At 38.4% G+C, this 22048-nt stretch overlaps 1 non-coding gene and 1 pseudogene across 1 annotated transcript; both read right to left on the bottom strand.

The window, feature by feature from the left end:
• Window positions 1–351: 351 nt before the first annotated feature.
• LOC147945330 (small nucleolar RNA R71) lies at window positions 352–458 on the bottom strand. The gene has a single exon (XR_015597811.1). It is a non-coding gene; the product is annotated as a small nucleolar RNA R71 (small nucleolar RNA).
• Window positions 459–16090: 15632 nt separating this feature from the next.
• Window positions 16091–19067, bottom strand: LOC109132438 (uncharacterized; annotated as a pseudogene).
• Between the last annotated feature and the right edge of the window lie 2981 nt (window positions 19068–22048).

Raw genomic sequence — 22048 nt, forward strand, 5'->3', positions numbered from 1 at the left:
CTCGTCCTGAATGCAGTATTTCTCACATCTGCTTCATCTATCGGAATCTGATGATAACTCGATGCCAGATCTATCTTGGAGAACCAAGTAGCACCTCTCAACTGATCCAAAAACTCATCGATCCTGGGAAGAGGGTACTTGTTCTTCAAAGTGACCCGGTTAAGTCCCATATAATCAATACACAAGCGGAAAGGTATCTTTGAAGATGCCTTCAAGCTTCGCCTCTTCCCATTCTCTCTTGGTGATAAGGCTCACATTTGGGAGAAGAATCTACCTCACAACACCATCACCTCTTGGGATCAGTGTAAGAAAGCTTTCCTCTCCAAATTCTTCTCCATTACAAGAACAGCAAGGTTAAGAAATGAGATATCAAGCTTTGCTCAAAAGGGAAATGAAAGATTTTGTGAAGCATGGGAAAGATTCAAGGTGTACATCTCTCAATGTCCACATCATGGTTTCTCCATAGAGTCACAATTGAGTACACTTTATAGAGGAGTCCTACCTAAGTATAGAATGCTACTTGATACAACAAGCAATGGGAAATTCTTGGGTCAAAATGCTGCACAAGGAATGTTGTTGGTTGAGAATCTTGCTCAAACTGATGGGAACTATGGAGAGGATTATGATAGAACTCCAAGGGATTATACTGATATGAATGAGCAACACCGCAAGGAGATAAAAGCATTGAATGACAAGATGGATAAGATGATTCTTGCCAATCAAAAGCCAGTCCACTTTGTTACAGAGAGTGATGTCTATCAAGGGTATCAAGAAGGTATGGAGGCTTGTGTTGAGGGACAAGAAGAGGTCAACTATGTAGGTGGCCAAGGGTATAACAAGTTTAATCCCAATTACCGCAACCACCCTAACCTCTCTTACCGTAGCACCAATGTGGAGAACCCACAAGATCAGAGTTATCCACCACAAAAACCACCTGGTTTTCATTCCCAACCCAACTATCAGCCAAAACCTCAAGGAAATTACCAAGCTAAACCTCAAAGCTATTCCCAACCTCAGCAACAAATGAATACACCACATCCTCAAGGTCAAATAGATGACACAACTGCTCTACTTAGACAAATCCTTGAAGGACAAGGAAGAGGTGCCATTGAACTTGCCACACAAATGAAAGCCATGCACAACAAGGTTGAGAATGTATATGGTGAGTTAAATGCCAAGATTGAGAGGTTGCAAACACATGTCCAGGGACATACTTCTTCCTCTTCAACAAGAAAAATGGGTTCTCTACCAGGAAAACCAGAACCAAACCCAAAGGAGTTTTGCAATGCCATCTTCAAGGAAGAAGTGAACAGGGTTACTAGTATGAGTTTCAAAAAATCAAAAATGGATAGTCATGCTGATGAGAATGAAAGGTCTATTGAAGAGATATCTGCTCTCCTATATGGTTCTGCTGTTGAGAGTTTGGTGGTTTCTAAAGTTGAGAAAACTGAAAAAGGATCAAGGGGTAAAAAGATAGTTGCCAAGGAGGTTGAAAAGAAAGATGAACCAAGTGTTGCTCTTCCTCTTTATAGTCCTCCAATTCCATTTCCACAAAGGGTTCTTACAAAGGCCAAAAAGAAAGTGCTCTCAAGTTTCAAAGCTAATATGAATAGAGTTGGAGCACCTTTGCCTTATGTGGATAGCTTATCTCAAGTTCCTAGTCATATAGAGTTCATCAAAGCTATTCTAGAAAACAAAGAGAAGGTGGAAGAAATCATGGGAATTTTTGATTCACCAAGTGAACAAAAACCCAAACCAAAAACACTTTCCAAGCTTGAAGATCCAGGCAGATTTACTATACCTTGCTCACTTGGTGCTTTACAACTTGATGATGCCTTATGTGATTCAGGAGCAAGTGTTAATGTGATGTCACTTGAGATGGTAAAGAGTCTTGGGATCAAAGCCATGAAGCAGCCCTCTGCTTCCATCATGTTTGGAGATGCTTCCTCAAAATCTCCACTTGGTTTGATTGAGAACTATCCACTCAAGGTTGGTGATTGCACAATTCCAACAGACTTCATGGTAGTTGAGATAAAAGAAACCAACAGGCTCCCTCTTAAACTAGGAACTCCCTTTCTCAACACTGTGGGGGAAGCATTGATTTCCCAAATAAGAGAGTAACTCTACAATGTTTTGTGGAACAATCACTAGTGAAAAAGTGCAACTAAGGAAGCCCATATAGACTTGAATGATCAACATCAAGAGCTCCAAGTTGATAAAGTGGGGATTAAAGAGACTACAAAGCTTGATGAGGACATTTTGGATGGTGAGTGTTTAGACTCTTTATTTGATGACCTCAAAGGAGATTCGAGAGAAGGGGATTTGGGTCAAGCAAATAAAATTGTTGACAAGAAGAAGAGGAAGAAGAAACAAAACCACCCTCCCACCATTGTTTCATCTCCTATGACTTTGTGTTTGCATCCCTTGGGGCTTGTTGATGGAGCAATAGAGTACAAAGTGAAACACAAAGGTCCTTCTTCACCCTTTGCAAGTGTCAAAGCCAAGCTAGATCCCAAGTATCATTATGACAAAGATAAGCTTCATGAACTTCTCTTAAGTGTCATTACTATCAACCTCCAATCTCCTTCCACCATTTCAACAGGATCTAAAGGGAGCACTAAAGCTCCTCCTATCACTCCATTCCCTAAGGTTCAAAACTAGGGCCAAGGTATGGTCCTAACTTTCCATTGTATATATCATTTGAGTCTTGTTTTCTTTATTTTGTTAGTCTTTCTCTTGGACTTTTCTCACACAGGGACTGTGTGAATTAAGTTTGGGGGAGGGACTAACCATCTAACATTGTGTTTTGTTTTGATTTTCATATTTTGTGTGATGCATTGTTAATAGCTTTGTTTTGAGAAAAATCAAAATTTTTTAAAAATTTTCAAAAAAAACAAAAACAAATGCATGTAGCTTTGCATATTCATTCTTGTGTTTAGGATTGAGTCTAGAAACATTTAGTATGCATTTGCATTTGCATTTTGGATAATAATGATGCTACCTGTTAGAAGTAGAATCTTAGGATTGAACCCACATCCCTCATTTATAGTTCATTGGTGCTTGTTTAATCTTTGGAAAAAAATGAAGAGTCTAAGCTTAAAGCATTGTGTCACTTGAAAGCATTTTCTTCTAGTGTAAAGCTTGCTTGATCATTGCTGCATCTCTATATTATTTGGACCTTAATTTGATCTTTAAATTATCTTGCTTATGGACTAGAATGCTAGCTCATGAAACCTTTCATTTGGGTTAACAATCTCTATTTGCCACTCTATTTTGTTTAACCCAATCTCTTGCCATACCTTTGAACCCCAACCTTTTCTTTCAACCCTTGTGTTGATTTGTTGAGTGAGGCCTCTTTGTTGATAATGCTATAGGTTGTGAAATCTTGAGAGTATTGAGAATGAAAAAGAACTGGCTCTTGTTTAGCTAGGTTTGTAATCTTTATAGCTAGCTAATAGGACTGGTTTTGAAAGAAATAGGTGGTTAGAATTTTGATTTGGGTAAAGGATTGGAAATAAGAGGGATTAAAGGGGGAAAAAGAAAAGAAAAGATTTTTTTCTAAGGTTAAGTTTGGTTAAAAGCTCTAAGTCTCTTAAGAAGAAAAAGAGAAATAAAAGTTTAGCTGATGTCTCCTAGAAAAGTTTCATAAAAAAAAAAGAATGCTAAAGCATAGTTTTATAAGAATAGGAGTTCATCATAAGAAGTTCAACAAAGCAAGAAGAAAGAGAGCTTATGTTTAAAGTGAAGCCTTAGAGATATTCAAAAGTTTAAGACCTTAAGTAAAGAAGAAAAGGGGTTTAAGTTGAATCAAGTTGAGTTTTTGGGTTTGAAAGAAAGAAAAGAAAGATGAGAAAAAGGGTAGAAAAGCTTCTAGGTTGGTAGAACATCAAGAGCTAAGCTTTGTATGCCCAAATTATTCTGAGTCTTAGATAGGTTTCACAACTGTCTAGCATTCCTCTTTGTTTGAGAGTAAACCACCCAAAAACACCATTGCCAACCTCTTTATAAAAAGCCTTTCCCTAAAACCAATTGAGTTTGATTTATTTTCCATTTGCAAGATCACACCAAACACTTTAATGAATGTGAAAGAGATGCTCAATAGGATTGCAATTCTTTACCAATAGATAGAAAGTGAACTACAGTGGTGTATTGTGAAAAGCGTAGAAAAATATTTGTAAGGACTTTGATTGATCTTAGCACCATTGGATTACATTTAAGGACTGTGGTTTGAATCATTTGTTGATGCTTTATAGCTCTGAATCCCTTTTTCAAACCTCTCTCTCTCACTTTTTGTTTGGTTCTTGCTTGAGGACCAGCAAGAGATAAGTTTGGGGGAGTTGATATCTTGTGTTTTTGTTGGGTTTTAAGCCTTGTTTTTTTTCATTGTTTTGTGCATATTCATGAGTATTTAGGTTGTTTAGGTTGCATTTTGCATCAAGTTTGGTATCTCATGTGTTGGAGTAGAGATGTACAAGGAAAGTGTTCTTTGGAGCTAAATAAGTCAAGAATTAGCAATATAATGGAAGACACACATTTGGATGCACACAAGATGATTGATGATTCGGAACCAGTCTGCAGTCCCTCAAAGATCGACTCGTATGAAGACCTTCCCTTGGGATTTAGCTCCAGAATTCTTCACCAAAGTTATTAGAAATTGAAAAATCTTTTCAATGGAGGCGATTTCAAGACAATCGGATGTGTTTGTAAGGATTTATACCTGTTCTAGTGAGCGTATATACAGTCAGAGGAAGATCGCCACCATCAGCGGGCAGGAGCAGCAGCGGAAGCATGGCCGTGTGAGACCATCGGTCAAGACCAGCGACCAAGCACTGGCCAAGTGAATAGTAGACGTGCATTGATCGTTTGCAGCAGCGGCCAAACAATGGCCGAGTGAAGACCAGCGGCCATCCCAATCGGTCAAGAGCTGGCCGATGGAGAACATCAAGGGGGAGATCGCCAGTACCAGCGGCCAAGACCAGCGGCCAAAGAATGGTCGTGTGAGACCATTGCCATACTTGTTTTAGTTTTGATCCGGGTTTGACCTCGTTTGAACTGGGTTGACCCGGCTCCCTTTTATTTTGCTATAAATACTCTAACCCTATTAAGGGGAGACTTATCTCTTATCTTTGGTTTATCTTTTGTTTAGCAGCCTTTTAGGGTTCTTAAGCTCTCTTACTCTTGGTTTGTGGATTGATTGAGTACTTCTAAGTTTCTAATAGCAATTTCTTCTTCAAATCTCTTAATCTATGATCTCTTATTATGATTTCACAAAGATCAACCCCATTCCTTTGTGTGATCATAACTATGAGTGAGTAGATCCTTTAGAACTTTGGGCTTGGTAGATTAGGGAGATAGATGATTGATCTTTGATGTCTAGGGGTTTATTTATGTGATTTATATCTTGTTTAGTGTTAATAATGCTAGATAGGCTTGATAATGCTTGAATCTAGACATTAGGATTTCCATGCCCATAAGGTGTTTGATGAAATTCCTGAACCAAACTATTCAAGAGCTTTGCATTCCTAGCCAATGGAAATTGATGATTAGGATGCTTAGTGGTATTTAGACTTGTTTATAATGCATGCTTACCTTGTGATTGCCTTTGGAAATTGTTGATTATCACTTGATTAGCATAGGATCTCTATCATGGAAATGGATTGATTTGCTTAACTGTTCTTAGCCATAGTATTGTTCTTGATTGTTTGCTTAGACATCTAGGATTGGTTAGCTATCTCCCAAGACAATTACCTTACCCAAGGTTCACTTGTTTAATCTTGATTTAAAGTCTGTTTCTAGTTGTGCTCTGTTTCTTTGAGTTTGCATTGTTTGAATTGTCTTGTTTTATTTCTTTGAATCAGTTTGTTAGTTAAGATTGTTACAAAAGAACCTTTTTCTGTTTAAGAATATATTGAGCATCTTTGTGTATTCTTAGTGAGTTGATTAATGCAAATTGTGGATTGATAATTTAATTGATAGAAAAGTACTGCATCAACATCCGCGTCCACGACCACGTCCGCGTTCACGACCAGAAACAACACCCTCTCTAACCATTTGCACTACTATGAACCGAAGGCTAAGCAAACAATTTATATGGAACACAAAAACATAAACTCACCGTGGAATCACACAGTAGTCTCGAAGAGGATGTTCTAGGACTCCATGCCACACACAATTGACTAACTCACATAATAATTCAAAGCAAGCAAATCCCACACATCTACAACACAAAGCATATTGAACTCAAACCTAGAACCGTAAGGGCTCTGATACCAAACTGAAACGACCCGACCTGTTTTTTTTAATAATAAATAATAGAAATTAATAATAATAATAATCTAAACTAGTGGTCCCATATCCACTATCCACTTAACCACAAACACCCAACAGCGGATAACCAAAACCAATACCAATAATCCAATAATCCAATACTCAAATAACGAGTATGAAGTCATAACAAATAAACCAATGAACCAAACAACATGAATCATAGAACCAGCAACCTCAACCACATTCTAATGACCCAACTCTAGCAACTTAGCAAAGCCAGACAACAACCAATCGAGTCACTAGAACACCCTCCTCTTCATCGCCTTGATTCCACGATCACACTTTGCCTTTACCTGCACCACAAACATAAATTGAGATGCATGAGTATTTAATAAGGACTCAGTGAGACAATCCTCCCATCTATACACACAAGCAGTTGAGATACCCTAACCATCAAACACAATCAACAAACAAACTAGGAACTGCATCGACCGACACCAACCATGCATCGACCGACACCATCAGGGGTTACGTCGACCGACACCATCAGGGGTTACGTCGACCGACACAAGCTTGCATCGACAATGCAAGACTAGCCTGCATCAACCGACACTAACACTGCATCGACCGACGCCTCCACATGGCATCGACCGACGCTCATAGGTCAAATAGCGTCATCCTCGCATTGCATCGACCAACGCACAAAGTGCATCAACCGACGCACGTGCCGAGCATTATTTTTCCCCGAAGCTTCTCGCCGGATCTTCGTTCCTACAACCATCAAACACGATCCCAAGCCACAACAAATCTTCACAAAACCTTAAACAACGTTCTAACAAGCCAAACAACACATACACAAGAAGATCAGAGAAATCTCAAGCTTCGATAAGCCATGTTCATGCACTCACCTTTGCCAAAGACGATTCTGACTCTAAAACGCAAGATCTACACTCCTAGCAAGCTCCTACAACGTTCTAAGCCTCACATCTCCCAAGAACAACCACCAAACACCAAGAATCTCACCAAAATGCTTAAGAACTCTTTTCTCTCTTCTCTTCTTCTCAAAAACGGCCAAACTCGTCTAATGATGGCAAAACTCGACTTAAGGGTTTTCCCTAACCCCAAAACGCAGCGTTTAACTTAAGTCGAACCGCACATAACCGACCTTGCATAGACCGATGCATCCCCTAAACTAGGATGTTACAATAGTGATGTCCAGGATGGGGAGAATATGGATCACAGTCGGATTTATGGACAACAACAATACCTATCCGAATATCAACCCAATCACCCACCCGATCGAGTTGACCATCGAGTACCTACTCGAGAGTTACTGACTGACGCACCACTTGATGCTTGTGACCAAATTGAAGCGACGACTTGGATAAATTTATCTGTTGACCAGAGGCTGCCTCATAGCTCCTCAAAACACCTAAAATAGCCCCGCATTCTTCTTTTGTTGCTACAAAAAAACAGACTATCATCCGCAAAAAAAAGATGAGTGATAGGTGGACACTGATTAGCCACCTTAATGCATGTGATCAATTTATCCATTTCCGCCTTCCGAACATTAGCAATGAGGACTTCCCTACATAAAATAAACAAATAAGGGGATAACAGATCCTCCTGCCTCAAACCAAGAGCTGGTTGAATAAGCCCGTTCGGTTGCCCATTCAGTAAAATCTGATACTCCACCGAGGTAACACGAAACAGAATCCAGGAAATCCGTTTCTCTAAGAAACCCATTTCTCTCAGAAACCCATTTTCCGAAGCACCTGCTCAATAAAACCCATTCAACCTGATCGTACGCCTTACTCATATCTGTCTTTATGGCCATAAACTTTGACTTGCAAGATGGATTAGATGTTTATGATGTTGTACCGGGATAGAGATGATGGCTACATAAGCTGGCAGTCGCTTCTCTCTTGTGAAGGAAAGATGGTTGATGATGTAGATCTGACACGATGGCGGTCGCTTCTCTCGTGTGGGATCGATAAAGGGGGAAGTGCTGGCGGATTGAAGTACACCACAGAGATGTGATTGGTCTCTGATATAGTACACGTACTCAGCCTTGTGGAATCTCACACACAAGACAAAGAACAAGCTTATTCTCTCAAGAACACTTAAAGAGAAGAAGTAAGAAAATTCAGTATTTTATTGATAATCAAAGGTGAAAAATCGTACAACTGCTGCAGGGGGACTTTATAAGAGTCCTTCAGCTAGCCCTAAGGCCGAAATAAATGCAAAATAATGCAACAAAGGAAAGCAAATAAAATCAAACACAAAACCATTGTTTTTGGAAAGTAAATAAACTAATAAAAGAAAATGTTAAAGTAGACTTGATCTCTCTTGATGAGCAAGTCTTCTAGCCGTTGTTGGGGTTGGTGGGACCTGCAAGGATCAAAAATATTGAATAAGACTTACCTGGATGCGATCTAGGCCCAATTGATGTTCTCTGAATCACTTCTTGTACTACTCGCTGTGCTACTTCACGGTTCTTGTCTTGTGCTTGATTGTTGGCTTGTTTATTGAAGTAGGGGTCTTCTTGGAGTTCCTCTAGAGTATCTTGATCAGTCTCTTGATGCTCGTACATGTCCTCTATGTCTTTTTCTTGATCTTCACTTGCTTTCGGAGGTGTAGCTTGTATCACACGTCTCTTGCAGCTCCAATGTCTTCTCTTGGATTCTTGAGGTTCCTTGACCTGCCAAAAGAGGTTTCATACCTGGGGAAATGGTCTTATCAAGGCTCATTTGGGTGAAGGCTTCACAGCAAGCTCTTCATCGGTAATGTGATCATGTCCATTATGGTGGCATGATGGTGGTACATACTAGTTGACGTCCTTCAGCTCTAGGGAGCTTACAATGTCTTGAACGGCTAGGTTAAACCTCGTCCTTAGCTGTTTAGCCTTTGATCGTGTCATAGGGCCTTCTCGTACTTCTGGTACAGGATCTGGTTCAACGGTTTGGTTTGTAGGATCGATGTCCGCATCATTCCCTCCCTCTTCAGAAGGTTTTGTCATCAAAACTGAATCTTCTGGATCATAAGCAGACAAGTCAGCTACATTAAAAGTGTGAGAAATTTTTACCTCATTTGGTAGCTCCAAACGGTAGGCATTGTCACTGATCTTCTCAAGAACTTTAAATGGACCGTCGCCTCTTGGTGATAACTTAGAAGCTCGTTGTGTTGGAAATCTCTCAGGCCTCATATGCAACCAAACCCAATCTCCCGGTATGAACAACATCTCCTTTCTTCCCCGATCAGCCTTGCGTTTGTTGTCGGCATTCTTATTTTCCAAATTTGCTTTGGCCTTGTCATGTAGCTTCTTGATGATTTCTCCTCTTCTTAGCCCATCTTGGCAAACCTGTTCTATCTGAGGCAATGGTGCTAAATCTAATGGAGACAAAGGGTTAATTCCATAGTCTATCTCAAATGGAGATAGTTTTGTAGCCGAGTGGACAGCACGATTATAAGCAAACTCGATAAAAGGAATACAATCAACCCATGTTGCCATATTTTTACCAAGAGTGGCTCTAAGTAAAGTAGAGAGAGTTCGGTTTACCACTTTAGTTTGTCCATACGTTTGGGGATGACAAGTTGTAGAGAATAGAAGCTTGGTACCTAACTTTCTCCAAAGTGACTCAAGAACTTGGTGTCACGATCAGAGACTATTGTCCTTGGGATTCCATGGAGACGCACCACTTCCTTGAAGAACAAATTTGTGGTTTGCGTCGCATCATTGGTCTTGTCACATGGGATGCAGTGTGCCATCTTGGAGAACCGGTCCACAACAACAAAGATTGAATCCTTGTGTTTAATCTTTGGCAATCCTAAGAAAAAGTCCATAGAAATATCTACCCAAGGGGCGTTAGGAATAGGTAATGGTAAGAAAAGACCATGAGGATGTAACCTTGATTTTGCTTTGTGACAAACAATGCATCGAGCACAAAATCTCTCAACATCTTTCTTCAGATGGGGCCAAAAGAAGTGTTCCATTACCACAACCAAGGTTTTGTCGACACCAAAGTGACCCATCAAACCTCCACCATGTGCTGGAACCTTGAGGAATACACAACCGCTTGTCTCTAAATCGAAACCCATCCTTCAAGTAGAATGCTTGGTATGCTCCTTTGCCATACTCCTTGTAGCACTCTCCTAATTCTGGATCATCTTTGTACAACTCCTTGATATGCTCAAATCCCATTACTTTAACCTCCATAGTAGCTATGAGAGCATATCTCCTTGACAATGCATCAACAACCACATTTTCTTTTCCCTTCTTGTACTTTATCACGTATGGGAATGTCTCAATGAACTCCAACCACTTTGCATGCCTCCTCTTAAGTGAAGTCTGACCCTTGAGATGCTTGAGGGTTTCATGATCGGTGTGAATGATGAATTCCTTGGATAACAAGTAATGTTGCCACGTTTCTAGTGCTCGAACTAAGGCATAAAGCTCCTTGTCGTAGGTCGGATAGTTCAACGTAGCTCCACTCAATTTCTCACTAAAGAAAGCCACGGGTCTTTTTCTCTGATGTAGTACAGCTCCAATTCCCAAGCCTGATGCATCACACTCTACTTCGAACATAACTTCAAAATCTGGGAGGGCTAAGACCGGTGCTTGTGTGAGCCTCTCTTTCAATGTGTTGAAGGACTGTTCTTGAGCTTCTCCCCATGAGAAAGGCACGTTTTTCTTGATCACGGCAGTCATTGGTCAGCCACTGTACTAAAATCCCTGACGAACCTCCTGTAGAAGCGTGCGAGACCATGAAAGCTGCGAACGTGTCCAATTGAAGTTGGAGTAGGCCATTCTCTTATTGCCTTAATCTTCTCCTCATCCACCTGTAGGCCCTGTTTACTCACTACAAAACCTAAGAACACACACTTATCAGTACAAAAGGAGCACTTTTTTAGGTTAGCATAAAGGCCTTCCTTCCGAAGCGTTTTCAAAATTAACCCTAGATGTTTAATGTGATCAGAATGGCACTTACTGTAAATAAGTATGTCATCAAAATAAACAACAACAAATTTACCAATAAATGACCTTAGAACCTGGTTCATTAGTCGCATGAAGGTGCTTGGGGCGTTGGTTAACCCAAATGGCATGACAAGCCACTCATAGAGACCTTGCTTGGTTTTAAACGCGGTTTTCCACTCGTCTCCTTCCCTCATTCGGACCTGGTGATAGCCGCTCCTCAAGTCAATTTTGGAGAAGAAGATTGCACCACTTAACTCGTCCAACATGTCATCTAGTCTTGGAATGGGATGTCGATACTTGATGATGATATTGTTGATTGCTCGACAATCAACACACATCCTCCATGTACCATCCTTCTTTGGAACTAAGAGAACTGGTACCGCACAGGGGCTGAGGCTCTCTTTGATGTACCCTTTATCCATGAGATCACGCACTTGCTTCTCTAACTCCTTAGACTCCTTTGGATACATTCGGTAAGCTGGTTTGTTAGGTAGAGCAGAACCTGGTACAAGATCGATCTGATGTTCAATGCCACGAATAGGGGGTAATCCTGGTGGTATCTCCTCCGGAAACACGTCTTTGTATTGATCTAGTACAGCTTGTACTTCAGCGGGTAGTTCAAGCTCACTTGTACCTGTACTTAAACATTCTTTGAAAAACATTAGTAGCACGGTGCCCTTGGCAATCATGGTTTTACAAATCTCATTGGATCTCAAATAAAGGTTAGAAGTCCTTACCTCGACCTCTTTGTTCATGTGTTTTTGCAACTCATGAACTTCAGAAGGACTTAGAGGGGCAAGGTTGAACTTACGGTCATTGTGCGTGAAAGTGTAGTGGTTTGTTCGACCGTCGTGAGTTGTAGCTCGATCAAACTGCCATGGTCTTCCAAGAAGAAGATGTCCGGCTCTCATTGGAACTACATCACAGATGACTTGATCCTGATATTTCCCGATGCTGAATGATACAATAAATTGTTCAGCAATTTTCAGCTCGGTGTCATCGTTAAGCCACCTAAGTTTGTATGGCCTCGGGTGCTTTGTTTTCTGAAGACCTAACCTGTCCACCATATACTTGCTAGCAACATTAGTACAAGAACCTCCATCAATAATTAAATTACATACCTTGTTCTTGATTGTGCATCGAGTGTGAAATATATTTTCCCTTTGAACTTTCTCCTCGGGGTCGACAAGTACACTCAGCATACGCCGGATCACAAGGAGTTCTCCTACCTCAGGATACTCCACGTCATTCTCCAGATCAGTCTGGTACTCATCTTACTCATCTTGAGACTCATAGTCTCCACTAGGTGTGACAATCATCACCCTTTGGTTCAGTCATTCTCTCGCCATGTGTCCCCTGCCTTGACATTTAAAACAAGTAATGTCACGGGTACGGGATTGACTAGTGTTAGGGAACTTACCTGGTTCGGGTTTAGAGGTTAGGTGCCTCACTAGAATTGTTCTTGAACCTTGAGTCATTGTCTATGGTTTTGCCTTTATCTATGCTCCGGTTGTTGCTTGCATTCCAAGGCGTGTTGTTTCTAGTACGGTTCCTTAAAGACATCTTACACTGGATTTGCTACTCTACTTGTACAGCCTTGTGAAGTAGTTCATGTAGGCTGTTGTAGTTCGATGTCTCCACCTTTCGGGCTATACGCTCTTGCAAGCCGTCAATGAATTGAGCCATTAGGGACTGACTCGATTCTTCCAGCTCCAATGAGTTCATGAGCTTCTCAAACTCCTCAAAATACTCATCTACAGTCCTTATTCCCTGAGACAATTTTCTAAAACGTTTTTGTAAGTCTCTTTGATAATGATCAGGGCCATACCTCAACCTCAAGAGGTACTTCATATCTCCCCAACTGCTGATGGTAGCAAACCGCTGCCTCCTTCTATCGGCTACTGTCCTATCCCACCATGACAAGGCATTGTCGGTGAGCCGCGCCGATGCAAGGGCTACCTTTCGAGCTTCTCCATAGCCATAACATTGGAATATGTATTCCATACGTCTCTCCGAGTCCATGTAAACCTCCGGATTAGACTTTCCTGCAAAAGTAGGAGGTATTAGTTTAACATCTCGATTTTGTTCTCGTGGTTCTACCTCTCTAGCACGGTTCCACATCAAAGGATCTTCTCTCCGCTGATGTTGACGCCTTAATGGATCTGGTGGTGGATCATCATCATCCATGTCAATGGATTCGTCTTCCTCGTCGCGGACATTCCTTTGTTCTGGATCTGGTCCAATGTCAACCCTCGCCTAAGGTTGCTCCAAACGGCCTATCCTATCGCCGAGTCCTCTCAACTGCTCTGTGAGGGTTCTCATCATTTGCATCATGGCGTCTTGGGGTATATCTGCATTTTCTCCCATAGTGAGTGAAATTTTACGAATGAAAAGCAGTATTAGACTATAAAAGCAATGAAACAAAAGCTAAAAAGGAATTTTTTTTTGTTTTTTTTTAAATGCGAGATGAAATAGTACAACAACTAATACAGAGACTGAAACAGTGAAACAGACGACTAACGGAAACAAACGGTGATTTCTTTTTTTTTGTATTTGTAAATAAAACTAAACAACCTAGAGACAAGGCTGCAACAAACTAAGATTCTTAAGATATATATATATTTTTTTATTATTTTTTAATAAAATAAAACAAAAGCTACAAATTAAATGAGAGTAAATGGAAAAGATAAACCTGGCAAGGAAACAACGTGAACTGTGCTCTGATACCAGATGATACAAGACTCGGTGGTGAGTCTTATACCGGGATAGAGATGATGGCTCCACAAGCTGGCAGTCGCTTCTCTCTTGTGAAGGAAAGATGGTTGATGATGTAGATCTGACACGATGGCGGTCGCTTCTCTCGTGTGGGATCGATAAAGGGGGAAGTGCTGGCGGATTGAAGTACACCACAGAGATGTGATTGGTCTCTGATATAGTACATGTACTCAGCCTTGTGGAATCTCACACACAAGACAAAGAACAAGCTTATTCTCTCAAGAACACTTAAAGAGAAGAAGTAAGAAAATTCAGTATTTTATTGATAATCAAAGGTGAAAAATCGTACAACTGCTGCAGGGGGACTTTATAAGAGTCCTTCAGCTAGCCCTAAGGCCGAAATAAATGCAAAATAATGCAACAAAGGAAAGCAAATAAAATCAAACACAAAACCATTGTTTTTGGAAAGTAAATAAACTAATAAAAGAAAATGCTAAAGTAGACTTGATCTCTCTTGATGAGCAAGTCTTCTAGCCGTTGTTGGGGTTGGTGGGACCTGCAAGGATCAAAAATATTGAATAAGACTTACCTGGATGCGATCTAGGCCCAATTGATGTTCTCTGAATCACTTCTTGTACTACTCGATGTGCTACTTCACGGTTCTTGTCTTGTGCTTGATTGTTGGCTTGTTTATTGAAGTAGGGGTCTTCTTGGAGTTCCTCTAGAGTATCTTGATCAGTCTCTTGATGCTCGTACATGTCCTCTATGTCTTGGTCTTGATCTTCAGTCTCTTGATTGCTTTCGGAGGTGTAGCTTGTATCACACGTCTCTTGCAGCTCCAATGTCTCCTCTTGGATTCTTGAGGTTCCTTGACCTGCCAAAAGAGGTTTCATACCTAGGGAACTGGTCTGATCAAGCCTCATTTGGGTGAAGGCTTCAGCAAGCTCTTCCTCGGTAATGTGATCATGTCCATTATGGTGGCATGATGGTGGTACAGACCAGTTGACGTCCTTCAGCTCTAGGGAGCTTACAATGTCTTGAACGGCTAGGTTAAACCTCGTCCTTAGCTGTTTAGCCTTTGATCGTGTCATAGGGCCTTCTCGTACTTCTGGTACAGGATCTGGTTCAACGGTTTGGTTTGTAGGATCGATGTCCGCATCAATGTTGTACACATAACTTATATTTACAGTGTTGTACACATAAACTATGTTTGTTTATGCATGTCCTTATGTGATGACAATAGTTCATGTAGTTAACAAAACATTTATATTGTTTGTATTTGTGGTTACGTGTTGGCGTATAGTTCATGTAGCTGACAATCATTTTTCTTTTTCTTTCTTAACTTGCTGTATCCGGCAATAATAACCAAAATCGACCTGAAGTTGAAAATGTTTTTCATAGAACAGTATAAGTGTAATATTACAATAAGAAATGCAAATGTGAAGTAGTGGTACCTTAAAGTTATTCATAGAACTAGCCAACTAGGCATGACCACCTCAATGTTATTTATAGATATAGGCATGGCCATAATACTCGGATCTGAGATAAGAGGATCCAGCTGAAAAACCCAACCTGAACTAGAATCCATAATGTACAGTATGGTTGTCGAAGATGACAAAGTACGGGACAGTAGTAGTAGTAAATAATAACAAAGTAGAATACGAACTAGATTAGAGTCTGGTTAAGAAATATCTAGGCGCTACTCGGGCGGCGACAACCATACTATACAAAAAACATTAATACATTCCAAAAAACAAAATAAGTTACCAATCACATGATATACAAAAATTAATATGGTCTTGATCTTGAGAGACACAAATATATCAAAAAGTCACAAAAAAGAATTGAGACTACTCTTTTGTAAACTCTTATCCTCCGGTTTGGACAACCAATTTTGGAGTTATTTTCTAGTTTAACGTTAGATTGAAAAAAAAAAAAAAAAAAAAAAGAATTGAGACTACCTCGCCTTTGTTTACTTTCTTCAATGATCAAGTAATTAGCATGTGTCAGACTTATGGTTTAGTTAAGACTTCTTGATTATCTGCAATAGACAAACAAAATTAATAAAATCACAGCAAGATGACAAGAACTATTGGTGTGTCATGTTAAACAACAAAAAAAAAAAAAAAAACCTTAGTAACCCATTGGGGTGTCATGAAACTCCAGAGTTTCATGGAATATAATCTGTTCAAAATCCATGTCAACCATTACTTCATCTTCTTCTTCAGATTCAAAATCATCATCATAAAGCTCTCTTACCTTTGAATATTGGGTATTAGGCACAATACCAACACTCGAACTTTGGTCTTCTTGATGTTGCTCCACAATCTTATCTTCCACAATTTCTTCATTACCATCATCTACGATCACATCTACCGCTTTCTCCTTGATTTTTTTGTGCGAAATAAATTAATTTAAAAAAAAAATATTATGAGTAATATTATAATTATTGAATTAATATATGTTTGTGTCAAAGGTAATATGTAATTAAAGTGTTCTTAATTCAAATTTTGTTTCTTTTGTTTAAAATACGTCTCACTCATTAAATTCTTTGAACGTGGAAAAATGTTAACGTAGTCGAGAAAATATTAATAAAATGTTACTATTTATGACAACATGTCTTTTGTGTGGTTTAAAAACCAATTTATTGGAACAGGACAAATGATCAGATAAAAATATATATGAAAAATTTTGGACTTTCTAAGAAGTGTAATATGAATTTACATAAAATGTAAAGATATGAGAACTATTAAGTTCAAATTTATCTTTTAATTTGTTAATTATTTTTGTTACATTTTAGTGTTTAGGAAAAAAAATTGTATATTATTTGATGAATAACTATTTTTACGAATAAAACTAGATATTACATTTTTAAAGTTTTTAAAAGTACACGTTAACAAAATATAAGTACACATAAAAAAGAGAGAAATTTAACAACATCTTTTATTATTATTTTTTGTTAAACATATAATGGCATGTATTGTAAATAGTATTACCAAATGGGGGTAAATTGCTAAAAAGTTTCTGGAGCTCTCCAGCGACGACACCTCAGCATTTTTCTCAAAATGCTTCCCTATTAATATATCGGGAATTAGAACAAGGGCTGTAACATAGATAGCTATACTTAAACAGATAAAAATATTGAATGAATCACTAACTCAAACATAAAAAGCTGAACATAGATTAAAAACTAACTGCTTCAAAGCTACTCCAATTTCTTTCACAACCAGAAGAGCTAGACGTCAAAGCAAGCACTCTAGTTGCTAGCTTTTGTAGAGTAGGTACATGACATCCATAAATTGCCCACCAATTGCCTAAATTTAACAGTTTTAAGATATCTCATAGAAAACATATAAATGACGAGACAAGAATAAATTTAAATTCAAGTGAGAAGACAAACCGAGATCAAATTTTTCATCATTTTGTTGACATCCTCTTACTGCTAAGTCTTTTCCAAAAGAGCCAATTTTCCTTTTATAGAGATTAACCTCATCATTGACGACTATATTTTGCTTCTCAAAGTCACCATGATAAAAAGTTTCAACACAAGCACTAAATCCTAAGCTGATCTCCAAATCATTCTGAATATCAGAATCTCTGTAGAAGTAGAATGGATTTAAGAAGTAAGCAGCAAGATGCAAAGGAGAATCCAATCACCTTTCATTTTCTCATCCATAATCTGAAAAATAGGCTGATAATTCTTTTCAAGATGATTAGAACCTTCTTTGATCAACTTTCTAGCTTCTAACATCTCTCCATAAATAAATCCCATAGAAGGTTTCTTTTCCTCATCTGCAAGTCTTAAAACCTTCACCATAGGACAAAAAACTTTTAAAACCACTGTAACACTACTCCAAAACGCATTGCTCAAAACTGTATCAGATGATTGTTTTCCTTTTACACACTTAGAATGCTTGCACTCATGCCACTCATCACTGCCGAACATGGACATCAACTGTGATTTTTTCTCATATAAACTTTGTAGTGTTAAGAAGCATGTGGCGAATCTTGTTGCTCCTGGTCTCACAATATCCCTCCTCTTTTTTTGTGTTCTCATCATGGATAATGTCTTATGATGAGCATCTATAAAGATAGTGAGAGACTTAGCTTGACTGATCACTTTTGCAAACCAAGGCAACTTGGAAACTCCCTCAAGCATCAGATCGATGGTGTGAGCAGCACAACCTGACCAAAATATACTCGGTCTCTTATCTTTAAGCATCCTTGCAGCCTCTGCGTTATTTGTAGCATCATCAATCACTACTTGTACTACCTTTCCACCCCCAATATCTTCAATGCACTTGTCGATGTAATTGAAGATAAATTCACCTGTGTGAGAATCTTTAGAAGTGTCCTTTGAAGAAAGAAAACATGTACCTCCTCTTGAATTGACACACAAATTCATTATGCTTCTCTTTTTTCATGTCAGTCCATGCATCTGTGATCACAGAACAGCCTTGATTTTCCCATTCTACTTCTAAACTCTTCAACTTTTTCTTTGTCGTCTCTGGCTCTTCATTTAACAATGGTTCGCTCAACTGATATTGAGTAGGGGGAATCCAACCAGGTCCAAATTGTCCCAATGCTTCACAAAATAATCTGAAACTTTCATTATCAATAGCACTAAAGGGGATACTTGACTTGTACACCCACCTAGAACAATATTGACGAACAACATGTGTCTTCTCTTTAGAAATTGCATCATGAATATTCTGTTGTCGTATTTGTGCAGCTAAAGAAGCTTCAGGGTTGATGCAACTCGTAAACTTATCAATGGCACCTTGGAAGTGAGAAGCCGTTTGAGTTTCAAATTCTTCTTGCAGTTCACTATCCAAATGTGGTTTATTTATATTCACCTCAGCTCTAAGCTCTTTTTCACGTTCTCTCTTCTTCGTTTTCTTATTCTTTGCTTCTATAAGTGCATTCTTACACTAAGTTTCATCCTCCTTTGTTGACCATGGGCGAGCAGAAACATTTCCCTTTTGATGAGCAATATCCTATAAAATCCACCAGACATTTCTTTTCCACACAACTTGCATTTCAACTTATCTGGAGTTTTTGGATCATACAACATTCCATATTCCCATCCCACATCATCAGAATTACGTTTAGTTGTACATCAACCATTCTAACATGTAAAAAAACCAAAACATTAATAGATAGAAACATCAAAAACCGGCTGACCAGAGAAATAAAAACCAATACATGGAGACAACTTTATCTCCTAGACAGGAAAAGAAAATAGGCAAAAGAAACATCCTAATCTGCTACAAAATTTCAAAATTAAGCAGTAACAATTTATAGATTTTAGAAAAAGAACTAACGGTCAGGTGGTCCAAAAAGCGGTATGCGTATGTCTGAGGCAGTGAGTTCGAAACCATTAATTATAAATTAATTATAACAACACCAAGTATCTGAAAATTTACTTTTCTTTGGAAGGCAAATTTTTTGGGACAAAGGAGAAAAAACATACAAGTGAAATTATTTTAGATATACATATGACTGGAAACAAGGATGAGAGTTGCTATCACTTGAGTTAGAAAAATCATTTGATCTTATTATTATTTATAATTATTAGTATAAACTAAGTCAAACCAGACACTTTAGTCTAAATATAAATTATTTATCCAATTATAATTTCAAAATATGAAAAATTTCAAAATATAATTAATTTCAATATAAATAGGTATGATTAATGATTAATGTTGTTTTGCCTATTACAACGTTTTTTGTCATGTTCCTGTGGATTTATCTATCATAAACAACATGCTGCAACAAATTGTTTTACCAAATTTCCAAACATATAATCTTAACAATAATATTAAAACAGAAAACGGGTTTTTTTATTTGTTAACAGAAAAACGGATCTTCTATAGATTTTTAAAAATTTGGAAAAAGCATTGACATTAAATTTTAAATGTTTTGGATAAATTCTCCAAAACAAAAAGACCCTTTTCCTGTTTTATGGTGAAATATTAAAACCTTGATTGGTAGCAGTTTTTAGCAAGGTTTTTATTTTTCAAAATTCATGAATTTATTTAATCAAGATTATAGAAAAAGAAAAAGAAGCAAATTACGAGATAATGTCACTGGTCTCAATACTATTTTAATGTCTTTTACCTATTTTATTAATAATTTGAATTTTTCAAATTAATATTAACAAAAATTTGTGATTAACAAAAAATTTCATTTAATAAGAATTTTGCATTAATTTGTATTTAAACACAGTTAAAAACAAAAAAAAATTGTAATATCTTTTTTTTTGGTCAAACAGATGCTCTCATTCATTCAAATCAAAGCAAATACAAAGGAAGAGATTCAAAGATCTCAAAGTTTAAAAAGTTACAAAGGTTACAAATATGAGCATTCCCCAATGCCATAAAAGAGTAGATAAGTAACATCGAGATAGAATCCATGAGGGCTATGGAACCGTCTCTAGGAAGCGGCTTGGAACATGAGAGATCACGGTAGCTTGATTGATCATCCTTGAGAACTTCGGTGGATGACAAGATAGTCACGATCAAGAGACATTGTGACGTTAAGAACATAACCATAGCCAATAAACTCATCGGAGCGAGGGGCACTAACAGGAGCACCACATTAGTAAGGGTACGGTAGACCAAGGTTTGATGGTCAAGGGTCGAGTGCTTTAACATCCAAAGCGGAGGGTCAGGAACAAACTGGTAGCACCATGAATAACTTCTATAATAAACAGTCCTAGTGATGAAGATGGTGCTAAAGAAAGTTTGCTTGAAGTTGTCGGATACAAGCGTTGAATTCCAGGGCATAAGACCATAATGCTTCAAGATTTTAACAACAGACCATACAAGTGAAACTAGAGCCATACATTGCCAAGGATAACAATCAAACCGTAACAATACATGTGGGTTCTCTCTCACTTGGTGCCTGATAACTCTCTAATTTACATTTTTTAGACACCCTTTTTTGTCCATATTTTGCATTATATATACCCTAATCTTAGCATTTTTAGGTCCTTAACCGTTGGAATTTTCATTTAGGCTACTTAAGATGCTGCATTGTTGCATTTGTACATTTTGGATGAAATCAGGTGCTTTGGAGCCCAAAAAGGGCAAGAATGAGCTAAAACCTGAGATGTATCCAATGGAGTGATCGTGCGAGAAGAACAGTCTGAACCTTAACCTGACCATAAAGGATCTAAAGCATCAAGAAGGAAAAAGGAGGCACCCGACCATACCACATGATCATTGCCACATAGTACCTGGTCGAGTTCATGACGAGACCTTCAAATATCGACTCGAATGAAGATTATACGTTTGTATTCAGCTTCTGAGTTCTTCATCAATGTTATAGGAAAGCGAGTTATCTTTCCAATGATGGTGATATCAGGCCAATCAGATATGCGGTTCAAGAGTTATTCCTGTTTTAGTGAGTGTATATACATCCAGATCGAAGAATGAAACCACCCGATCGCCTATCCGACCATGCACCCGAAGTGGAGCTCGAGTTCCACCTTGTGTACCATGGTCGGATACCTGCTGAAGTGGCTAGGTCAACCTGTTTTCTTATAAATACCCCCTCTTAACCCTATTTTTGACAGATAAGAGGCGAGAGCCGTTTTTACACTTTTCTTTGAGCAAATTCTCCAATTTTTGTTATTCTTTCAATTTGAATTCTGTTTACATTTTGCTATTGCTTCTTTCTAATAAAACGTTTATCTCCTTTTCATTTTTATGATTATGCAATTTTTATTTATTTCTGGGTTTATGTTCTTTGCCATGAGATCTGAGTAGTGAATCAAAGTTTCTAGGGATGGGATACGCTAGTATGTATTCTCAATCGGTTATGATCTTTAGCTTGATTGTTTTATGAAAATTTCCTTATGGATTAGTGTTCTTAGTGCTATTTTCAGACCGAGAGGTTGAGATTATATTCAAGGCATTTCCGCCCGAGAGGTGTTCGATGAAATGCCTGAATTAGCTAATGCTAGAGATTTACTCACTTAGCCTAAGAGATTAGATGTGTAAGGAGTTTATTGACAGTAATGAATCATATTTTAATGCCTGCTTAGTCATGTTTCTCCAACGAGAGTTGGGTAGGGGAGTGACTAAG

This window comes from Camelina sativa, chromosome 4 (assembly GCF_030686135.1).
Source record: "Camelina sativa cultivar CO46 ecotype springtype chromosome 4, ASM3068613v1".
Lineage (NCBI taxonomy): Eukaryota > Viridiplantae > Streptophyta > Magnoliopsida > Brassicales > Brassicaceae > Camelina > Camelina sativa.